Below are 19,267 nucleotides of genomic sequence, written 5' to 3' on the forward strand. Positions count from 1 at the left end.
AGTCAGTCATCGAGTTTCAACGGAAAGCTGTGGTCGATCGATCGGTCGAACGATTTTTTGGAACGATTGTCTCGCGACACCGGAATTACCCTATTCCACAAGCACTTTTCCTTCTTTTATTTAAAGTCCGAGATCACGTAACCGTTTCCTTACCTACGCTGTTGCGTGTGATGAAATAAAACTCTAATTAATTGTGTTTTTTTTAATAATATAAAAAGTATTTTTAATAAGTCCTAGATATATAATTTTCAAACTTTTTTCCCCCCTACCTATTCGCTGGTAGCCTAAGGGATTATTACAGCTACGTCCGGATAAGAAAACACACTCGTAGATAAGCTGTACCCATCCGCTTCGCTGGGCATTTAAAATTAACATTATTATTTCTCACCCCCACAAAGATTCTCATCATTAACGCCCCCGTAACTGGTGTAGGGAGTCCAACACTCATATAAATATTAGCCTATCCATTAAGTACATGTATTTTCTAGATGGATACCTAGTTTCAAGTCAATCGGATGCATGGTTCAGTAGTTATAACGGAACATCCGTAAAAACCACTGTAGATTTATATATTAGTATAGATTAGTTTCTTCGAACACAAATAAAGAGAGGGATAGAAATGAAATATCAATCGCCCGTGACAACGAGAGCTGTGAACATATTCCAATAATTTATAAATAATTTCAATTTAATTACAAACAGTTAAGTAATGCAGTAAAACTAGTTTTAATCACATAAATATGTTTACTTGTTTGTCTAAGTTTCCTGGTAGACAACTTGGCTAATTTCAATGACATAGTAATTAAATTTCAATTTCAAGTAAATACTTTTTTTTAAATTAAAAGTTGACTTCTCAGTAAGTCGCAATTCCGATTTGGTGGTAGATAGATTAAGCGAAGCACTGCTCTTGCTAGGGTTAGTAAATTCCCCAGCCCTGTGAGCTTGCCTATTCCGTCGGTGAAGCTAGTATAACCTCGAGATAAAAAAAAGTAATTTATATTTTAAAACGAGTCTGTAACTATACTGAGACCTTAGAACCTATATCTCAAGGTGGGTGGCGCATTTACGTTATAGATGCCTATGGGCTCCAGTAACCACTGAACACCAGGTGGGCTCTGAGCTCGTCTACCCATCTATGCAATAAAAAAAAATAAAAAAGATGTTTACACCCACTCTTGTTTCATAATACCCTTTTTGGAGCATTAGTAATTGCTTTTTATGCCTGAAATGTGGTATGAGTTTTTTTTTGTTTATTTCAATGTTATAGATGTATAGGGGAATTCAGAATACATATGTCTTAAGCAACTTATAGATATCCGGGAAACCTCGTCCTTGAGACATGAATTCAAAGTCTCAATTGTGTAGCGACTAACCGACCTCACAGCTGCGGGTCGTGAATTGGCGATTGTGGAAATTCGCAATCACACAGTTGTCTTTTTACATGTGATGCTTGTAGTCTTTTATTGGTCGTAGGACGTCTTGTCAGCCCGCACGGATAAGTACCATTTCTACCCATTTCTGCCGTGAAGCAGTAATGCGTTTCAGTTTGAAGGATGGGGTAGCAACTGTATTATAAGAACTGAGACTATAAAACTCATGTTTGAAGGTGCGTGGCGGCATTTACGTTGACGATGTCCAGGGGCTCCGGTAACTTAACTTAACGCAAGGCCGTGAGCTCATCTACCTATATTATATATAAGCAATAAAATTAAATAAAATAAAAAAATCTAAAGTTCCACTTCTCGAGAAACAACGCTTATCGTTGGCAACTTTATTTCGCAAACAGTATATGAACTGTGAAGTTTACAAACAATATTATTTTAACGGTTTCTTGCGACGATTTTCACATATCACATTAGTTCCCTATATTTAGGAGTGTCGCAAGCGCCAAGATGGTCATATAGACGGTAGATTTAGATAGTCGTAAAAGTTTTGAACAATTCGTCCAATAAATTTCGTTCAATTAATCAGATATCCCTTACTTAAACCGACCTTATTTATAACCTTAAAGTTGGTCAATACTATACAGGAGAGGTAGGTATTAAGTACTGTTTTTTTTTAAGAATACCTACCTATTAGCATAATAAACTCACTAAGATACGTTATTTAATTTATTCTAAATGGAATGAGCATAACAGATAATATAGCTTCTTCCATTGAGTTTAATGGTTCGCGAGTCATTCGCAAATGGGAGGTGAGATAGGAACCGGTGTAGGCCAGGAGTGATTCCATCTTTTTTACCTTATCCGAGAAATTGCTTTTTTTTGGCCTTTTTTTCCAACCTAAGCTAATGGTCTAGAGAGACCATGTCAGCGTCACCGGGCTAGTAGGTGAGCTCGCGGGGCTCAAACCTGACCATGTTGCTAACACGAACCCTAACAAGAGCAGTGCTTCGCAGAATCTACCACCAGATCGCAAACGCGACCCACTGAGAAGATCCGGCGAGAAACTCAGTGGGCTGTGTCTATGGGTTAATTCGCTCGTCGAGTCCTTCATCGCAAGCAACGGGCTCGACGAGGACGGTGACCGGTGCTTGTGGTATCTGAAAGCACCTATGTGTGCGGATTCACATTACACCAATCATATATTGAATTTAGTAAATAATTGTAATATAAATTAATTATTTCGTAAATTTTTAAACGAGTTTTTTTGTCTTGTTGTTTTAATGGCCCATTTTATATTAAGTGGTTACCGGAGACTGTAGCTTTTGACATCGTAAATACCGCCGCGGCGCCGCCCATACTTAGGACATGAGTTTTAATTCCCAATTCCTGCAACCGAACCACATTACTTCTTCGCGGCAGAAATGGGCAGGGTACTGGTACCTACCCGTGCGGGCTCACAAGACGCCTTACTACCAGTAACAACTGTATCAAAAGTATGGTACTCAACATTCTTAACGCTATTAGCGAAGATTCTCTTCTGCCTACCCTCGTTGATCTAAAATAAAAATGACCTTGAGTGATATCGTTAGAAGAAGTGCAAGCTGTCTGCTAGCCTATACAGTTTTTACTTCTTGTCTCGACGAGCTCGGACCGAAGCCACTGGCCCATGAAGACACAGAGGGACATGTATCCTGCCTTCTCCTAATGAAATAAATTACACGCGATCTAAAAGAAAAACAGCTTAAACGTCACACGAAAACGCGATCTAAAGTGAGCTTTATCGAATTGCAAATAAAGCGTAGTTCGATGATCTCAGAACGGAGGACAAATTCATAACGTTTTTACGTTTAAGTAATGGTTGTACTCGAGTGTGGTCGTGAGAACCCGAGTTTTAAGTTGGGGAGTTAGTTTCATTCTTTTATGATTGAAAGTTTACTGGTGGCCCGAAGGCCTTTCCAGTTTCACCAGGACAGGTGGGCGAGCAAAGGCTCAGCCAAGAGGGGTGGGATTTGCTAACAACTGCCCGAGCGCCTCCGAAGGAGACCTAACAACTCAAGAGCAATTGTTTCGCGAATGAATCTACTACCGGATCGGAATCGCGACCCGCTGAGAAGATCCGGCGAGAAACTCAGCGGGCTGATGCATGGGTTAGGTTGCACGTCGACCTCTTTGTCGAGTTCGACGAGTACGGTTACCGGGGTCCCAAAGCCTGCCCCTAGTATTAGAGCTGAAGGCATCTAATGCAAAGGTTATTGGATCTGATGGATCCGTAAGGACGTGAAGTTTCATTCTAAATGGCCGTACGTGGGATGAAAGAGGATGTATGTTTTTTTTGTTTTCTCGATTATTCTTTGTCTTAAACAACGATGTGTAAACTTAGTTAATTATTAGTTAACTTATACTTCTATTTAATTTAAAGGCATACCGAGACCGTCTTTGTTTGTAAACAAGTGATGCCATTAATGGTTCTTGTTGAAATAAGAGAGACGATGTAAAAATGTCACTTACGAATGGATTTTGTCAAGCACGCAATGTAACACAAAGTTATTGAGAAGGGTCGGCGTCCTCGTATGTCTCTCGGTCAACAATTTTCGATTTATAGTGCGCGTTTACGAAATATGAACTAATTAATAAATATTTTCTTCGTTTTTCCAGTCGTAGAGGCAATTAAGAATGACTATGACGGTGTCATTGCGCCATTTATATTTGGTTTCTACCATGAACTATGTTTTATCCCATTAAGAACTAACAATCCACATTAGCAAAGGTAGTTCAATAACATTCCTCCTGTGTTAACCAAACGATTTTCTTTAAATATGTCGTGATTTTAAACGGTCTTCAGCATTTTCAATTTTATTTTAGGTTGGAATAGTCAGTTTTTTTAATTATCAAAACACCGATAACTAACAAAAGTGACACTTGACTAATAATTAAGAATACTCATATTTAGATCGGAAAAATAAGAACTTTGCTTTTTGCTAATGTCAAAATATATATTATACCTCTTTTCGTCGTATCCTTGTATAGTCTGTGGGAAAACAGGTGCAACTTGAAGGTTGAATACTTCATGGTTGATAACCACGCAATGTGTTTTAACAGCATTTTAACATTCGACGTATGTTGTTTACTATGCATGCCTCATGCGCAGGGCTGCAGATTCGAGACTGGGTACATAACACACCTATTTCAATGAGGACACAAGGGTTTTGGTCTAAAGAGCAACATAAACTTCCAAGGTACCATTTTGACCGGATCAAACTTGACAGGATATTGGGTAAAAAATAATAAAATTATTGTTTTGCCATCGGTCCTTGTTATGTGAAATATCGATTTTACGTCTTGAAGCTTGCGTAAAATACGTTGCACAGGTAATGTTTAAGATAACAAAAGCGCGCTAAAAACACAGTCACTCAAGGATACAGCTTCCTCAATGGTGTATTGTTCCAATGATATATATATCTATATAATATATTCCTTTATAAACTATATATTTAATTATTTATGTATGTATAAGTAATTTAATTTAAATTTCAATGCACCATTATTTACTCTGCACTACCTTTGGTTGACTGGTAGACAATGCCTTAGGTATTAAGTCCGTCAATGTAAATATCACATGAAGTATAATATAATAAATAAATGTCTTAGTCAAAACATAAAAAAAAAACATTTTTATCTCAATTTTTTTTATTGGCCTTATATTACTTCCATGCCTTTCTTTTAGTGGTCAATTCCCAGACCTCAAGACACTATTAGTTCGTTCCTTTTGTAAAAAAATCTGTAAAGGTCAAAATGTACCTTTCAAAGAAGTGTTAAAATTTCCACTAATAACACTTTAGTCGTCCTATGATCACGAAATTCGTTAAATATTCGAAACATCAAGAATAATAATAATAATATGTATAATGAGAATAAAAATACGCGCTATTAAACCTTAAAAGTAATTAATTAAGATATGATATGATATTATGATAATAAAATACTAGAAAATTTCATTTTTAATTTAAAACGTTATGTTCGATTTTTTGTTTTTCTTTTGTCACTATTTTCAAGATGGCGACCTAGCACAGATGCTATATACGCTAACGTTTACCAAGAAGCGGACCCTTCGCGCAGCGGACCGTGACTTAAGACCCTCATCTTGCCGCAAGCAAAATTCTCAGACAGCAACTAAAGTTTAAAATTAAATATTTTATATTTGAGTAAAAACTGTAGAGTTTTTATTGTTTTAGTATTATTATTCCACTGCGTTGCTCACGAGATATGGCGGCTTAAGCAGCCGTTGCCAATTTTTATGAGTAAAAATATAATATATGGGTAATATGGGTAATATGGTTTTTTGGCGGGAACGCGAGGAACGAAGTTGTGTGAATTGTTTTAATTTCTTAATTTAATTAGTGCATCTGTTAAAGAGGATGAGCCTTGAAAATGAAACAAACTCTTTAGACATGGCTTTTCAGGTTCCTCAAAAACACCACTGAAGTCTTAATTAATCGCTACCATTTTACTGGTACATTATTTCATTACATCTTACACTTCATTCCGTGTCGTTTAGTTTAATTCAATTAATTGAAATTTAAAATCTATTCACTTGATTTATAAAAATTCCCTCCATAAAAATTTTCGTAAAACAGATTATATATGTAGCAAATGAGTATAGCAGTTTTCGGTAGATATCGACTAAGCTCTGCCCCGGGCATTGCTGATGTCCATGAGCGATGATAGCCACTCACCATCAGGTTGTAGGCTCGTTTGCCTACAAGGAAAAAAAAAAAAAAACTATATAATAATTGAAGATTTAGATAAATTCGACAGTGGCAACATTGGCATCGCAAAACGCAATTTCGTTTGGCTCTATCTCGAATTGTCCGTCTTCCTAAAATTAAAATTGTAATTAAATCATTAAATAAAATCTATTTATATGATATATTATATCGTTGAAGGTACTGTTAGAAAGAAGCGCTTATTAAAACTAAACGACCCATCTCACGAACGAATACCACGGTGATGGAATAAGCGTAGTGTAATAAATATAAAAAATATAACTACTTAATATAGAATAATGTAATTACCGGTGGTGGAGTTTACTACGAGTCTGTACAGGTAGTGTCCCGACAACTTCTGCCGCAGAGCAGTTGTGATTCTCAATTCCGGAATAATGAATAAACAATACAATTAGTCTTACTAGAGGTCCCGCAGTAGTCGAAATTCGACTATAATTAATTGGAATTGTAAGTTTGTACATTATTATGATTGTATTTTATAATTTCACAAATTTCGCCAAGGCTACTCTTTAAAAAATATTAATAAAGACAAACAATATTTAATCAGACGTCAAGAACAAAAGTTTGACAATAAATAGTATGCATGCGTGTGTGCGTCAAATACGTGGTATGTAGTGTGTGTAATGTTTTCTTTATTGATTTAATGTATCTTTTATGCATTATTTAAAAAAAATATTAGCATTGTGCAATTCATCTCTATATTCTCTATAAGTGTGGAAAATTTCATACTCCTCCGCCCGCGCAATTTTGGTAAAAAGGGATACAAAGTTTTTGCTTCACGTATTAATATATAGATGACCTCATTTCAATAGGTTCGAACTGGCCAGTATTTAACAAGACGACTTTTAAAAGACACTTTTGCCGATCCTATTTTAAAATTTTTAATCCAATAAAGTATTTCAGACTGAGAACCTCCTCTTGAGTAGGGTTGAAAATAAATTACGAACAAAGAAATTGCGTATTTCTTTAACGAAAACTAAATATATCTTTAGACATTTTTCTTTGTCGTGTTGACTTTTACGCACGCAACGTTGAGGGTTGATTTCGTCGTCCCTTCATTTTCGAGAGGTTTTAATTAATTATTGTTTTAATTTTACGGGGGTTTTTTTTTTGGGGACAAGCTACACACATACTCGTTTTTTTTATATCTGGTGTCATTGTAAAATGGGTTAATGTACTTTTGACGTTTTTATAGTCGCCTTGAAATTTATAGTAATTTTAGCATTTTCATTTCTATGTTTTTGTTTGAACACGGTATAGTGGAAATGATTAATATGAATATGAATGAATAAAGCATAAGTGTCCTAGGATATTATAACAGTATGTTTTTCTACATTAAGATGGTGAGAAGTGATTAGACGAACAAAGAAATCATATTGTGTAATTAAACTTAGCAATTTCAATAGTGTATTAACATTTTCCTTAATAAATGCATAAACAATTTTAATTTAAGAATCTTTTAAAGTCCACTCCATGCTAGTCGATCATTTCAAAAAATGAAAAAAAATGTGTTGAGAAGATGAACGTCCGACGATTGGTGGAAGCGGCGTTGCCGTTCTGGCTTCCCGCCGAGATGCGCATCATCGCTCTCCCTCACTCCAATAATAGTTTTAAAGCTCCATCCCGTTCTAACGATGTCCGCAGGATCGTCTCGCTTCAAGACGCAAGTGAGATAATATTATCCGAACTTTGAATTTCGAACGTCCGATTTCAATTGGAACGATGCAAAATTCACTGACTCTGTTTGTCACATGACGATTTGAAATTTGAATTTCGATTGTTTTTTCAAACTGTTCCAGATTTGAAATGGAACAACAAAGAAAATGAATGGAAACTTCTTTTTAACTAGGTCACTCAATAGAGCATTCATTAGTTTCAATTTCTATTATCTTCTAATTATCATTCTCTTAGGGTGTTAAATAATCGTTTTGTTTACGTTTTAAGTAATTAGTATATATTACGCATCTCTGGTCTCGAGTTGAGTTCGATGAGGTCAAGGCCACCTATTGTTCTACGTCTCATAAGAAATGAAAGCTCAAATATTTGCGAGAAAAATACGTCTTGAGTGACAGGTATTTTCTGATGATTGTATTTTTTTTACTCTTACGAATATAAATTATACAAAAGTCCTTTTACAATAAATACTTTTCTTCTTTGTCTCCACCTTATCCCACTAGGTGGGGTCGGCACTGTGAATTGTTTCTATTCCAGTCTCTTCTATCAGCCGTCATCTCAACACTCACTCCTCTCTCTCTCATATCGTCATTCACATACTCCATCCATGTCTTCTTCGGTCGACCTCTACCTTGCACTACCATTTCCATACATCTCCTAGTCACATGCATCTTCTCTCTACGCATCACATGTCCATACCACGCTAACCGTCCGCTCTTTAATTTGTCAATCACCGGGGCTACTTTCACACTTCCTCTGATATTGTCATGTCACAATAAATACGTTAATAACAATATTTCCATTATAAAAACGTGTGTGTTGTGTGCCTGTGTGTGGGATTTTTTTTTATTACTTAGATAGGCAGACGAGCTCACAGGCCACCTGGTGTTAAGTGGTTACTGAAGCCCATAGACATTTACAACGTAAATACCGCCACCCACCTTGAGATATGAGTTTTAAGGTCTCAGTATAGTTACATAAAACAGTCGAAATAAAAAATTGCTAAAGATGCTTTATTTTACGAGGTAGTTTTTGCGCAAAGCTGTGGTCACACAAAGCTCCTTAAATGAATGAATGAATGAATGAATGAATGTTAATATAGTTTTTTTAATTTTCAAAAAGAGAAACTCCGTTTCTTTTTCTGATGATAAGGCGTAACGGTCGTCTTGAGGTCCGCAACTGTCCCTTACGAAGGGATGTTTAGTATGTGGGCGAGGTGATTAGTCGCGTGCGCACCCGTCCGTGGTAGCCGCTATAGAATCGATAGAAGTGGCTTTTTTTTTTAACTTCTAATAGGTCGGCAGTAAAAGCGGCCTCCAAAGAGTTTATTTTTTCTCGCCCCCATGTTTTTTTAGTAAAGGATTCAATGAACCTATGAGATGGCAAAAGCAGATAGATAACAACAGTGCATACTTTGATTAATTAAATATATTTTACATTATAAAAACTAACTTTATATTCTTCTCGTAAATACGCCAATTTCATATGTAAGGTCATACAAAACTGAACTACTCACTTCACTGAATGACAGGTGAGTGAATCCGTCTATGAAAAATCTTTTTAAAACTAAAGTGTTTTAAAGGTTTTATTATAATTGTATAGATATGGTCACGCTGGTGTTGCGTGGCTTCAGCAGCTCAATGACGTCACAAGAATGACGTCATTTAACTTATGCACCACAAGTGTCTGTTACATGAAAGCATAACCGCCCGCGCCACCTCCGAACTGAAATGCATGCCTTCTTAGAGGCACAAACAGACAGGGTCGTGATGCTGCGCGCTTACTACTGTATACCTATTCTCAATACGCCCTACCGCCAGTAAATTTATCGATGTAATCCAATAACATACTCTTTAATAGCATCAGATTAATTATAGTAAATCCTTAAAAGAACCCATTTTAGTTTACATAATGACTCGGACGCACAGATAGATAGATAGATACCTATCTTGATATTTCTGTCACAAACTACAAAAAAAAACCTAAATAGTGATGTAGCCAGAAGAAGTAGCTGTTAAAAAAAACGACAGAAACCTGCATTTGTTAATTATTTTTCAAGCGCTCTCTAACACATTTGTAAGTCTACGTTGACAGGTGCGCAAGCGCACGTCACTTTGAGAAAAAATGGGGGAGAGGCTCCCTCCGCGCCACGATCCACTTTTTATATAAGAATTAATCGAGGAGGTACTTTCTTATGGCCCTAATACATTGATTGTTTGTTAGGCACGATTCTTTAAACATATCCAGTTTCACTCGTATTCAATGATAGTTATTATTAATTTATTAATTGATCAAACGCTCAGTTTGGTAATGTGTTAGTATACGTGTAACTATACTGAGACCTTAGAACTTATATTTCAAGGTGGGTGGCGCGTCGTGGCCTAACGGATAAGACGTCCGGTGCATTCGTGTTGAGCGAGGCACCGGTGTTCGAATCTCAGGCGGGTACCAATTTTTCTAATGAAATATGTACTCAACAAATGTTCACGATTGATTTCCACGGTGAAGGAATAACATCGTGTAATAAAAATCAAACCCGCAAAATTATAATTTGCGTAATTACTGGTGATAGGACCTCTTGTGAGTCCGCGCGGGTGGGTGCCCCCACCCTGTCTATTTCTGCCGTGACGCAGTAATGCGTTTCGGTTTGAAGGGTGGGGCAGCCGTTATAACTATACGTGAGACCTTAGAACTTATATCTCAAGGTAGGTGGCGCATTTTCGTCATAGATGTCTATGGGCTCCAGTAACCACTTAACACCAGGTGGGCTGTGAGCTCGTCCACCCATATAAGCAATAAAAAAAAATTAGTACATATTTCGATGACACTTATAATCTTGAATACTTCAAAATCTAATCTGTCAGATTTGACGTCAATAAGTTATTGACAATTGAGAATTAAAAGTGATTTCGAGGGTTATTTGGTTTAAACGACCTTTTTTGGCTTTTTCATACATTATACACGAAATTTATCTATATATTAATACGTGAAGTAAAAACTTTGTATCCCTTTTTACGAAAATTGCGCGGACGGAGAAGTATAAAATTTTCCACACTTATAGAGAATATAGAGACGAAGTGCACAATGCTAATATTTTTTTAAAATAATGCATATAAGATACATGAAATCGATAAAGAAAACATTACACACACTACATACCACGTATTTGACGCACACACGCATGCATACTATTTATTGTCAAACTTTTGTTCTTGAGGTCTGTTGTCAAATTGAGAATAGATTAAATATTGTTTGTCTTTGTTAATATTTTTTATAGTGTAGTCTTGGCGAAATTTGTGGTTATAGAAGTATAAAATACAATCATAATAGTGTACAAACTTACAATTCCAGTTAATTATAGTCGAATTTCGACTACTACGGGACCACTAGTATTTATAATTTAAGGTCCGTTTTATTTGGTATTACCACAGTATCAACAATTCGATGTTTTTTAATTGAACTTCAATTAAGTTTCCTCCATTGAAATAGCTGAAGAAGTTTTTTTTTTTTTTTTAATATTTTTTCGAAATTTTCAACTTTAAATTGTTCTCTTGTGATGTTGGATAAATGTCACTTATCCCAAATACCCTTCGATTTGATGATGATTTATTTTTTATTTTTTTATTTATTGCTTAGGTGGATGAGCTCACAGCTCACCTGGTGTTAAGTGGTTACTGCAGCCCATAGACATCTACAACGTAAATGCGCCACCCACCTCGAATATCGCTTCTTCGGATCAGAAATATTCTAGTTAGTATCAATTAATAATATCAAGTCCAATCGCTATGTGCATTTGCTAATAGCAAAGGCGATCACTAATAAAATAGAAATTGAATTATTTCAATTAATATATATCGTGTTACAGCCATTGCATGATGGGCAGTCGTTTTACTGGTTCGGCACCTGCTTTCGCTTAGGACGAAATGGCTTTTGATATAGGTATCTATACTAATATTATAAAGCTGAAGAGTTTGTTTGTTTGAACGCGCTAATCTCAGGAACTACTGGGCCGATTTAAAAAATTATTTCAGTGTTAGATAGACCATTTATTGGCGATATATCATAACGGTAAAACCAATACAAGCGGAGCACCAATAAAGAATATTTCAAAATAGGGGCTTAAATAGCTCCTTAACATTCTATAATTCAAAAAAATATTTTCACTTTCTACGTAAATGAAGTGGGGTGTAAAATTTTGCGTTATGCCAAAGTAACTATTCCACGCGAACGTAGTCGCGGGCAAAAGCTAGTATATACATATATAGGGTTGTCAGAAAATCATTTGCTATTTCAGTAAAAGGTTAATCTATTCTTTGAAAAAAAAAAACACTTATTGAAATCTATCTTCGACACAGACGTTTGTATATACGTATTTTTAATATGCATTCATTAATTTGATATGTATACATTTGTTTGTATGTAACTTCAAGCCTTCAAAACGTTTGATCAAGTTGAAAATTTACAAGCGCATCAAAGAACGATGTGACCGGACAATGTTTTTATAATTTCACCTTAATACATATATTTTATAATACATTTTTACTGGTGGTAGGACCTCTTGTGAATCCGCGCGGATAGGTACCACCACCCTGCCAATTTCTGGCGTGAAGCAGTAATGCGTTTCGGTTTGACGGGTGGGGCAGCCGTTGTAACTACACTTGAGACCTTAGAACTTATATCTCAAGGCGGGTGGCGTATTTACGTCGTAGATGTCTATTGGCTCCAGTAACCACTTAACACCAGGTTGTCTGTGAGCTCGTCCACGCATCTAAGCATAAAAAAAAATTTCTTTTAATGCGCAATTTTGGTACAGAATGTCACGTTCAACTTAATACTGATTGATTAATTATCTTCTTCTACCGCAACAAAGCCATGCTCTATAAGAGTAGCATGGTGCAAGTAATGACTTGGTTGTGCCCGTAGCATCGCTCTGACGTCATTGAGCGACGGTAACCACTCACCATTATGTTGACCGTATAATAAGTCTGTATATAACGGGAATTTTAAAAAAAGGTTGTCATTTCAATACAATAGCGTATTCGGTATCTTGTTCTAGAGTGTAGAGTCAGTGGATTCGACCATGAGCCTCATATCCAAAGAGTTTTGAAGCTAAAATAATACAGACAAAAGAAGGGCTTGTAGAATAAATAAATAAATATTTACTAACAATCACGCCACGTTAACTGGTCCCGTGATAAGTTCGTAAAGAACTTGTGTTACAGGTACCAGATAACGGAAATAAATGTAAGATTTTTATTATACACATACATATATTTAATATAAATCCATAACCCTGGAAAAGACATTTATATTTATCATACAAATATCTCCCCTTGGCGGGATTCGAAACCGCGACCCCCTTGTGTAGTAACCATGTCACTTACCACTACACCAGACGGCCGTAGAAGTCAGAAACTTCTTGGATCTTTACAGGGCATTTCGCGAATGAGCCAGTCGACAATGTGACTTATACATTCGGCTTGAGAGAGGTAGCTACCACATACTTCCAACGACCGTAAAGCTAAGAATGCACATCTCAGACAGGGGGTATCAAGATGACTCTTATCTCGGAAGGCTAGCGTAAGAGTCATGCGCGGTGTCTGGTCATAAACAGAAGCCAAAGAGTAGGTACGTCAATTCGTTCGTCCGAAGTTTTAGTTCGGAAAATTCAGAATTGAGAATACATAATACAGATCAATTATTTTTCTTCTTATTGCTTAGGTGGGCGGACGAACTCACGGCCCACCTGGTATTTAGTGGATATCCAAGCCCAAAGACATCTAAAACGTAAATGCCGCCACCTACTTTGAGATATGAGTTCTTAGGTCTCAATTTTTACAAGTACAACTGCGGCCCCGCCCTTCAAACCGAAACGCATTACTGCTTCACGGCAGATATAGGCAGGGTGGTAGTACCTACCCGCGCGGACTCACAAGACCTCCTAGCACCAGTAAAAAATGACGTCACGTATCTCTGTCTCTCATTTTAGAAGAGTGCAACCCACGCCCTCTGACCGTCACGTGACAAAATTATGAATCGCAATAATAAAAAACAATCTTTCAACTTGAAATAATAGCAAAACATTATGTATATTGAATGTTTTAATAATTCAGCAGCGATGTTATGAATTTGTCCCGTGCCGTCTTCAAATATAAACTTTGCAGGTCATATAATGTTTTGCCTATAAAGATATGATCGTGAGTACTAGTGTAGAATGTGGTTTAGTCAATATAAATGCTAATAGTTTTAGTGGAGACGTAGTTGGTAAATTAGTATCGCTTATAGAAGAATATTAGAATCGCTTTTCACTGGTGGTAGGACCTCTTGTGAGTCCGCACGGGTAGGTACCACCACCCCGCCTATTTCCGTCGTGAAGCAGTAATGCGTTTTGGTTCGAAGGGTGGGGTAGCCGTTGTGACAATACTGAGACCTTAGAACTTATATATCTCGAGGTGGGTGGCGCATTTACGTTGTAGATGTCTATGGGCTCCAGTAACCACTTAACACCAGGTGGGCTGTGAGCTCGTTCATCCATCTAAGCAATAAAAAAAAATTATCAATAGAATACGTTGTCTTTGTTGTCGAAGATAAGTAGACCAGGTACGTACCATCCGGCTATGGAATGAGCTCCCTTCCACGGTGTCTCTCGAGCGCTATGACATGTCCTTCTTCAAAAGAGGCATGTGGAGAGTATTAAGCGGTAGGCAGCGGCTTGACTCTGCCCGTGGCATTGCTGGAGTCCATGGGCGACGGTAACCACTCATCATCAGGTGGGCCGTATGCTCGTATGCATACAAGGGCAATAAAAAAAAAGTTGTTATGCGGCTCTCAACTTCCATTGACGCCACAGTTTGAGAGGTGACGTATTAAGCTCAATTCCTGTTTTAATAACTAAGCTTGAATGTATTGCGAAAAAATTAAACATAATGGTAACTATAGTTGTGCATACCCAAAATGCATATTACATTGTGGTGAGATTTGGTTATATATAGTTATTATATAATATAGATTCATTTCAATTACATAAATATCTCATGATTACTTGTTCGGTACCTATGTACATAAATATACATATCGACGCTTGAAAGGCAAAAGTGACTAAGCGACAATAACTGCTTTGTACATAAATGATAGGCAATACCTAACCATATTCGATGCGCAAAAAAAATATATTTCTAGGTCTATTAAAATCATTTCAATCCTACAGCTACTAGCTAGATTCTACTACAGCTAGATTCGTTAAAATAAATTTTGTTTTCAGGTATTTCAACTTTAAATTAGTCTATTGTAAAGTTCACGCATTTTCGCTTAGTCACGTTTGCCTTTCAAGCGTCGATATCATTAGAAAGATTGTTCCCTGCCTAACATCGAAATTGGGGCATTATTAGATAAGACAACGGGAGACCGGACCAGAACTCGTGGGCTCTTTCGAGAATTACACAATTGACAATATCTGTTTAATCTAGATACTTTTTTAAGTGCATACAAATAAGGAATATTATCCCGTATATTTTTAACATAATTATACAAATACAAGTGTAACCTTGCACTGGCTACAAACATCACCTAAACGTAAATAATTCAGAGGCAAGGTCCACAGACACCCATCATGCGACCGCTAGAACCGACTTCCGGGCCGAGGGGTGGGATAAAAACCTCATTTCCGGCCCACGAACCCTTCCGTTAGGGGAGACCCTACTTGTAGCGTCGGCGTCGCTATGGAGATTTGCTATGCTTGTTTCCAGACTGGGTGACGTAAAAAGAATAAGTTTTTTTAAACATCCTGTATCGGTATCATCGTCGTGTCTTAATTATATTACGTCACAGCATATAGTATAGTATAGTATAGTAATATATATAATTATAGTATAGTACAGTCTCGAATGGTGAATTTCTTCGGACACGTTTCGCGACGAGATGGCCGGTCCATAGAACGCCTCGTTGTACAGGGAAGCGTTGATGGTACAAGACCGCGCGGTAGGCCACCAATGCGGTGGACCGACCAAATTAAAACTGCAGTGGGAGGTCCCCTAAATGAGTGCAGTAGAATGGCCTCGAGCAGGGAGAGATGGCGCGACATCGTGAGACGCATCAGGTCTGCCCCTTCCAACACTACATGACGATCACGACCACTCTGTCAAGAGTGACACGACTGAGAAGAAGAAGAGTTACGGATAAATGTTTAACTAGAATTAAACGTTAAAAGGGTGATTAATTTGGATTAGATCTCAGTGGGTCGCGATTCCGATCCGGTGGTAAATTCTGCGAAGCACTGCTCTTGCTAGGGCTACTACTACTACTACTACTACTGAGCTGGCGCTATGACTCCGAAGTGGGTCTTGTCCTCCGACAATAAACTTTGCCATTCATGCCGGCGCTGCGCAATACCTTGCCAGTCCGACACTTGGAGCTCACGTAAATTTCCTTCCACAGCGTCAGATCAGCGGTACTTGGGCCTCCTTACGGGGCGGCGTCCCTACGGTACACGCGCGTACACCCGTTCACAGCCCGATCCTGCTCCATACGTACTACATGCCCGAGCCATCCGACCCTCCGTGCCTTCATCTCCCCCAGAATATTTGGCTCACCAAAAAGCCTCACCACATCCTTGCTAGGGCTGGTGTTAGCAAATTCTCTCAGGTTGAGCCCGTGAGCTCAACTACCCGTCCGGTCGTACCTGGAATAGCCCCTTAGGCTTCCAGCGAATAGGTAGGGGAAAAAATATTGGGTTAGAGATTCGAGGTGGTAACTTCTGTTACTTGCTTTTGCTATCGAAAACCTTCTCAATACACCCTGTACTTTGCTAAATCTTTTCACACACACACACACACACCCTGTACATAAAGCACGATTCAATCGAGATTCTGTCTTCTGATCGTCGTTATGGACATAAAAACAGTAGCATCATGCCACACGAGTGCGTGTTAGCTTTTCCACAAAATTCGCCAGTGACGTACAGACTTGTATAGCGTACTACCGGCTTTAACAAAGACGGAATCAAGCGAGGGCGTCCACCCTCGCTTTTGATAACGAACAGGTGAGAAATCGGTACGGTTATGCTTTTGTTAAAATATCAAATTGTACTTTAGTTATGGATAGAAACGTTTTTTTTTATAGGAAGTCATATCGTGGAGACAGCTTAGTGAGAACGCGGTTGAAAGTGTCTAGAATCACTAGGTCGGTGGCTAGAACTGATTTCATGCCGGAACTGGAATAATGGGTTGTGTTATTTAAACGAAAGATGTTTGATAATACAATAACTGTTTAATATTGGGGGACAGCAATGTAAAACGCACAAATTTCACCCAACTAATTGAAGATTATACATATATTTTTTAATTATCGCCGAGTTTAGTGAGATTCTCTTTTCATTGATAGATATTGATATTGAGTTTGATTGATATTGAGACCCTAATCTTAAAGCTTAAAGTGATTTAAGCGCGTACTCTGAACTGCTACCTCCAAACTTCCTCGACTTCGACTCAACCGTGATTTCCTAATGATCATCTCGAGGAATGTTCGAAATATGTAACTCGATCTTGTTATTATCACGAAGTTGACGAACATTAATAATACAACTACCAATAAAACAACAAACTCATAGAAACGAGAACGAAAAATTAGACCAACGAAAAGAACCTGCTGTCCTTCCTTGAGTTAAAAAAAACCTCGACTGACGAATACATTTTCGGTGATACCGAGTGGATGTTTTTGAAATTAAATTTAAATTTGTAGTTTGAACAATTGCGCAGCTCACACTGGACAAGCTTGCCTGTCCTGGTGAAACTGGAAAGGTCCCTGTGCCACCAGTAATCTCCCTCATTTATAAAAATAAAATATAAATAAAACTTGGCAAGGCTGTATCGTGGGCGCTTGTTACGCATTTACTACTTACGCCTCGATTCCCAAACAATAAATAACAGGTACAATGCAATTTCTCTATTTTCCACTTGAATTTAGTGGAAAATAGGGAAATAGCAGCTTCGAGTTTCCTTGAATTACGTTGAGCGGAATCGAAGAAAATAACGTTGTATACTGCAGTTAGATTTTTTATTGCCCTTGTAGGCTTACGGCCTTTAGCTTACGGCCCACTCCTGATGGTGAGTGGCTACCGTCGGTCATATACGTCAGCAATGCCAAGGCGAATACTGCGCTTAGATTATCCCAACAATGTGCTAGTTTAAGGTTAGATTGGTATACACACCGCGCACCATAACTAACTAACCATAGTTTGGTTATGTAGCGTAAATTATATGGCATTATACAATCCTTGCAGCCAGCACGAGCCACTACGTTCTCCTATGTTTTAAAATCTATTAAATTGGGAAAAAGGGCTGGCCCAACCGTTACCCGAAATGCATGGTCATTCACGAATAGCCAACACGATTGGCGCCAACTACAGTGGTGCCAGATTAAGTATTGCGATGTGGCACGTTGTGATTCATCACCGACCAAATAAAATAAACTTTACCGTTACCGAATCCATGCTCGTGAATGCAGAATAGTAATTTCCAGTGCTCTGTCATATCGTAGGCTGAAATCATAGAGCGCAGGCAATCAGTAATGTATGGTGTTTCTGGGAATCGTTGTCATGGCAACGCGTCGCATCAACACCCCGCCCTGCTGAACGCTTGCTGGTGTGCTCCTGACCTGACAAGCTGTGGGCACATCGAGTGGCAATTATACGGAATCTTTTAAGCGTTTTAACGATGCATTTTCGTGTGAAGTTTTAGCGTGGTTAGCGTGGCATGGACATGTGATGCGTAGAGAGAATATACATGTGACTAGGACTAGGAGATTTATGGAAATGGTTGGGTAAGGTAGAAGAGGAAGAGGTGTGAATGACGATATGAGAGAAAGAGGAGTGAGTGTTGAGATGACGTCTTCTTCTTCTTCTGATAGAAGAGAACGGAGTAGAAAAACTTGCTGTGCCGACCCCACCTAGTGGGATAAGGTGAAGAAAAAGAAGATTTTCGTGTGAAGTTTCAGAATGTGTCTTGAATATGTTTGAAGATGTGACTTCGCACAGTTTGTCGAAACTACCAGATATGCCCCGCTATATTTATAGTATGTTCAAGGTTGTGAGATGATGGATGGCGGTGAGATTGACAACTGACGAGGGAGAACTAAGAAGTGTATGCTGTTCTAGATGCAGCCTGCTTCGATTAAGTTCTGTGTCATCTGAAGCTCAGACTGTTATTGAGCGACATTCTTCTTCTTTGTCGTATCACTCTTGTCAGAGCGGTCGCGGACGTCATTCGGTATCATTGCTGTGAGCTAATGCTATGTGCCTCTCGAGCAACCACAGCTTCTCCCGCATGCTCCCCCTACTGTCCATAAAACATGGGCAGAAATCTGGCGTTTTCCTCTAAACCCAAAAAATGATTACTTAGAGAAATGAGATGAGTTTTCTGCTGCTGTGGT

The sequence above is a fragment of the Bombyx mori genome, chromosome 20 (assembly GCF_030269925.1).
Source record: "Bombyx mori chromosome 20, ASM3026992v2".
In the NCBI taxonomy this organism is placed as follows: Eukaryota; Metazoa; Arthropoda; class Insecta; order Lepidoptera; family Bombycidae; genus Bombyx; species Bombyx mori.